Here is a 6,211-nt window from a genome sequence, read left to right on the forward strand (position 1 = left end):
AACATGTGTCACCTGCTGTCTCCTTCCAAAGCCTCCTCAGAGAGGCAATAAAAAACAATAAATGCTAGAATGTCAGTTTCGAGAGGTAACCTTACAACACAGCACAAATTATGAATCATAAAAGCCCTGCCAAATTATTGGCCCAGACAGAGAATTCTAATTAATCATTTATTAGCATGATAACGAACTGTGCATTATAAAAAGAGCTGTGTTAATGTTTAATGCTGGGAAGCTTTGTTAAATAATCTCAGCTAAGTGACACTTAAAATCAACTCGGACTGTTACAGAAGGGGCCTGTCTCATCTCTGTGCAATAGGGGGGGACTGGGTCCTGAGGAGTCCAGTGCCTTGAGACAAATTACTGATCAGTATCAGACTTTGTGCTAGAACCCAGACCACCAAGTTCCTCCCCAAATAGTTTTCCTTCCACATTGATCTTGTCTGTGTGTGTTGGTCTATAGTGATGGTGGAAGGAATATTTAAGTTTGAGAAACTTGTAGGGTCTTGTTGCACACCTGTGGGAGAGTAACACACAGAAGGGTAGGATGTTTTCTGTGTTGTCTGGTGGGAAGGCTGGCCAGAAAAGCCCCATCAGTTATAATTATCTATGCATCACCATGGTATCAAAGGGCTTCATGGCCAGAGAGATAACACAATTTTCTGGAGAGATGAACCTCAGAGGAGTAGGTCAAAGTGATGGGTGTCAGGAACTGGAATTAAAAATTTTGGGGGCGGGGATAGGGATCTGAGGTTCTGAGGCAGAATGCTGTCCTTAGGGTTCAAAGAAGATAAAAAAGGAGAGCAGAAATTCTTCCTGTTCTCAAAGATTTACAACCCAATTGTTGGGTCAGGGTGCAGCCCAAGAATAAAATTGAATGTTTTGATTGTGATTTGCAATTTATAAGACAAACTCTAGTTTATTATTCAATTTAACACCTTAAATAACATTAGCATTCCCATTTTACAGATGAGGACTAAGGGTCTAGGAAATGAGGTGCTTTATTCAAGGGTGGAAGTGTAAGATGAAAGTGTTAGTCGCTCAGTCATGTCTGACTCTTTGTGACCCCATGGACTGTAGCCTGCCAGGCTCCTCTGTTCATGGGATTCTCCAGGCAAGAAGACTGGAGTGGGTTGCTATTCCCTTCACCAGAGTATTTTCCCAACCCAGGGACTGAACCCAGGTCTCCTGAGTTGCAGGCAGCTTCTTTACTGTCTGAGCCCAGCAGATATTAACTGGAAAGCTGAAACTTAGTTTAGCCTGGTGGAGACTAAGAGAAATACCTTAAAAAAGGGTTTCTCTGAACTCTGAGGACTCAGGAATCACAGAGGGTCTTGTTAAAATGCAGATTCTGAGTCTGGAAGGCTGGGGCGGGCCCCAGGCATCTGCATATCTGACGAGCTCCCAGTTCAGGGTGAGGTTGCTGATCTAGGCATCACACTGGTCTCAATACCCACATTAGGGTGTCGCCAACTGCACCCAAGCTGGTGAAAATCAATTTACCAGTTACTTTCGTACTGAAGAACTTACTGCAAACAGCGTTTACAGAGCAACTCGATGTGGGAAATCTAACTTTGCCATAACTTGAGTGAACGGGAGCTGTGGGCAGTAGGGGTGGGGGCGGTGAGAGATGGGAGGCCAGCCACTAAGCCAGCAACAGAGTCAACTGAGTCAGAAGTCCCAGCTGCTGGGGTCCCTGACCATGACCCCTCTGGGGTTGAGCTGCTGGGAAAACCCTGAGCCATGTGCTCAAAGGGTGACAGGGACTCATGGTCCCTGCTGGTCCCAGGAGCCTGCTCCTCCGGGTGGCTGGGTCCATGACTGCCTACCCCTCTTGGATGGGTCCATTCCTGCCTTCCCCACGTGGGTGGGCTTATGGGCTCTGCCTGCCAGTCCTGGGAGGCCTCCTTCTCTGCCATCACCCTTCCCCCTCCCGAAGCTAAAAGATTCAGTTCAGTTCAGTTCAGTCGCTCAGTCGTGTCTGACTCTGCAGCACCATGAACCGCAGCACGCCAGGCCTCCCAGTCCATCACCAACTACCGGAGTCCACCCAAACCTATGTCCATTGAGTCGGTGATGCCATCCGACCATCTCGTCCTCTGTCGTCCCCTTCTCCTCCTGCCTTCGATCTTTCCTAACATCAGGGTCTTTTCAAATGAGTCAGCTCTTCTCATCAGGTGGCCAAAATATTGGAGTTTCAGCTGCAACATCAGTCCTTCCAATGAACACCCAGGACTGATCTCCTTCAGAATGGACTGGTTGGATCTCCTTGCAGTCCGAGGGACTCTCAAGAGTCTTCTCCAACACCCCAGTTCACAAGCATCAATTCTTCTGTGCTCAGCTTTCTTTATAGTCCAACTCTCCCATGCATACATGACTACTGGAAAAACCATAGTCTTGACTAGACGACCTAAAAGATTAGAGCTAGTTCATTCCCATCCGGGCTCCCTACTCCGGCTCCTGGGAGTGGAATGACATGCCCTGCCTTGCTGGCTGGCTCTGAGCATCTTCTGACCTCTGACCCCTTCTGGCTCACTGCCAGCCAGCCAAGCGCTGACGACAGGAATGTGCCCCCTGCTGCTACACCTTGGCACTGCCCTGAGGGCTCTTCCCCACCCTCCCACTCCCTTAAGCCAAGCCAGGGGAGGGGAGGGATGCCCGGTGCAGAGCTGTAAAATCGTGAACTTGACGCACTCCTACCTAAGGTCGATGATCGGCTTTCCAAGCAGCTGCCCTGCTCTGACCTCCTGCATCGCCCGGGAGAGTCTGAGAGCTAGCCCAGGACCCGCGGGCACATAGCATCTACTCCTCCGAGTCTGGTCTGGAAAGGGGAATCAGGGTCCTGTGGCTTGTGTGGAAGCACTAGGACTTTTCCCAGGATGGGCTACGTGTTCTGGCCGTGCCTGGAGTTGCCAGGTGCAAGCCTCCCAGCCCTTGGTCCACAGGAGAGACCCGTGAAGGGAGAGAAAACCAGGCTGAGGAGCAAAGCTCTTCTCAAATTTCAGCCGACTTGCTAAGGAGGTTTGAGGCTCCCAGGGGCTGAATGCTTTGCATATAGACAGCTTGCAAATGAGCAGTCTGTTTGACTAGACTGGAGCGCTACTGTTCTGGTTTAAAAAAAAATGTGCCAACGCATTTCTAATTTTCACATTGTTTTTACATAAATTTGCACATTAGGCTCTGGAGGCCTTCTATTCAAGTATGGGAGTGATTCACAATTAATTAATATCCTTAACTCAGCTGCATTCAAATTCAGGCAGCAGACCAGGATGAAGAGGAAAGATCTAAATATGAAAAAAAAAAATCATCTGCTTTAATCACGACACAGAATCGGGGAAGAGACACACACCTGAGTGAGCCGTAGGGAGGCTGGGGCTTGATTTCCGTCGTCATCTTCCTCAGTCTTTCCTGCTCAGCTTCTTCATGCCCGGGGCTCAGATAACGAGGCCTCCTTCAAGAAGCCAGCAGCCGGTTTCTGTTCCTGGCCTCCTGATGGAGAAATGGAGGCTCATGTGTTGAATGGCTCAGCCTTTCTTTCCTCTGGTTCCGGTATAGATACATGGTTTTGGAGAAATGAGAGTTTAATAGCTTTCCAAGGGGTTTGTGGGCTTCCCAGGTGGTGCTAGTGGCAAAGAACCTGCTGGCCACTGCAGGTCCCTGGGTTGGGGGGGCATGGCAACTCACTCCAGTATTCTTGCCTGGAGAATCCCATGGACAGAGGAGCCTGGCAGACTACAGTCCAAACGGTCACTGAGACACGGCTGAAGTGACTTAGCGCACACACACACATGTACACACATTGCAAGGTGTTTGCTCTGAAGTTCACATGATGAGAAGTGAGCTTTCTGTTTCCGGTTGTGCTCCATCAGGAATGGCTCTGTTCAGAGCAACAGTCTTAGGGACTTGAGAGAGTCTGCACAGTTCTCTCTGAAACATCTTCCCTCTCTCCTTTCTCCCGTCCTTTCTTGTGGATTGAGCTTTTATGGAACCTGAAAATCCCACAATTAGAATTATTCTTTGGAGTCTCCAAGGACCCTCTTTGAGACAAAAATACCCTGGGGAGAATAGCCCCAGGAACAACTAAGCTGTCCATGCATCTGAGAGGTGTAAGGGAAAAAGAGCCAAGTATTGGTAAGAGGAAGGCATTTAGTGTGAAGGGTTTAGAACTTAGTGAATGTGAAAGGCACTGGACTTGGACTCGGAAGATCTGAATTCTATGTCTTCTTCTGTTGAAGACACCGGGCCAACTGTTCAGGCTTTTGAATGTGAAGCCATATTAAAAGTCTGAAGGATGGTGTAACCACTTACAAGAATGATTCAAGCTAAACATACATGTGGCTTATGACCCAGTCATTCAAGTCTGGGGTAAAGACCTAACAAATCCATCAACTGAGTTCCTTGAAAGATTTGAACTAGAAAGTCCTTGGTAGCACCATTCATAATAGATCCAACCTGGACACTATCCAAAGGTCCACCAGAGGGTGGAATGGGTACATTAATTGTGGTCTAGCCACACAATGTAACTGTGTGCATTAATTAGGATGAATGATCTGCCACAACAAGGTTAATGTTGAGTAAAAGAGGCCAGACGCGAAACAGCACATACAAAAACAAGCAACACTGATCTATGGGGTTAGAGGTCGAGACAGTATTACCCTTGGATGTGGGAGAAAGGAGACTGAAGGCGTGAGAGGCTTGCTATTCTTTAGCGTAAAGTTAGAAGTAGCAACACTTCTCGATGATCTTATTCACGAAGCAGAAATAGAGACACAGACAGATGTAGAGAACAAATATATGAATACCGAGGGGGAAAGCAGGGGAGGGATGGAATGAGCTGCGAGACTGGGATGGACACGTATACACTCCTGATTCTCTGGATAAAATAGGTAACTAGTGAGAACCTGGTGCAGAACCCTGGGAACTACACTCAGTGCCCTGTGGTGACCTAAATGGAAAGGAAATCCAAGAAGAGGGGATATATGTACACGTATAGCTGATTCATCTTGCTGTACAGCAGAAACTAACATGACATTGTAAAGCAACTGTACTCCAATAAAAGTTGATTAAAAATAATAACACTTACGTGGTTGCAGGAACAGACTGTGGGGGTGGAGGGAGGGGGGATATATGTCCTGGCCCAGAGAAGGCAAATGATGGAAGATAAGGCCAGACCTGAGATGATTTCTTGGGAGAATAAAGTAGGGGGTAGAAATAGGGTATTTGAGGAGCATCGGGATGTAGGGAGGTAGGGAGATGGATATTTCACCTTCACCTTTTAACAAGGGTTGGTTTGGTTTACCATCCTATGGTTGCTAACTAACTACAGCTTAGTCATTTTGTGGCAATCAGTTAAACATTCTCTATATGTCTAAAAACATTGATCTCTGTGAGTCTTTAATAAAATACCCTTGGGTTAATCAACTCTAGATAAACCTCCGAGCAAACCCTTTTCTAAGAGGCAATGCTTGGGTCCTTTTTGCTTCCTCAGTGACTCATAATATTTTTTAAATTTAATTTTATTAGAGTTGATTTACAATGTTGTGTTAGCTTCAGATATACAATATACACTTACTGTGAATCATATATTCTTTTCTCATGTTCTTTTCCCTTATAAGTTTTTACAAGATATTGAGTATAGTTTCTGCGCTATAGAGTAAGGCCTTGTTGGTTATCTAGTTTATACATGGTGGTGTCTATCTGCTAATCCCAAACTCCTAATTTATCCCTTCCCACCCCTTTTCCCCTTTGGTATAACCATGAGTTTGTTTTCCGGGTCGTGTTGTCGCTTATTAGGATGATGACCATCACTATTTCTTGGGTATGCCCTTTAGTTTTGTGATTCAAGACCATTTGTATACAAACACAGCTAATTACAAATCAGTTGCAACTCACTGATTTCAAAGTGGTACTAAATTTGAAAATGGGTACTATCTTAAAAAAAAAAATCGAATTTGTGTTCTAACGTGAGCCAGATTCTCTTTGGATCTTCAAGTGTGTACTCGTATCATCAAGAGCTGGCTGAGATACAGATGCATCATCTCAGCTCCTCAATCATTTATTCTCTATAAATTTTTACACCCTCAATAGATTACAGTTTGGCTTCTTAGAGGGGGTCACTAGGGTCTTAAATTATTTGTATCGTCTGTCAAGTTTGGAAGAGTAAGATTGTGACATTGTTAACATAGAGAGACAGTCTATCTCCTTGTGAGGAAGG

Source organism: Ovis aries, chromosome 10 (genome assembly GCF_016772045.2).
Source record: "Ovis aries strain OAR_USU_Benz2616 breed Rambouillet chromosome 10, ARS-UI_Ramb_v3.0, whole genome shotgun sequence".
Taxonomy (NCBI): Eukaryota; Metazoa; Chordata; class Mammalia; order Artiodactyla; family Bovidae; genus Ovis; species Ovis aries.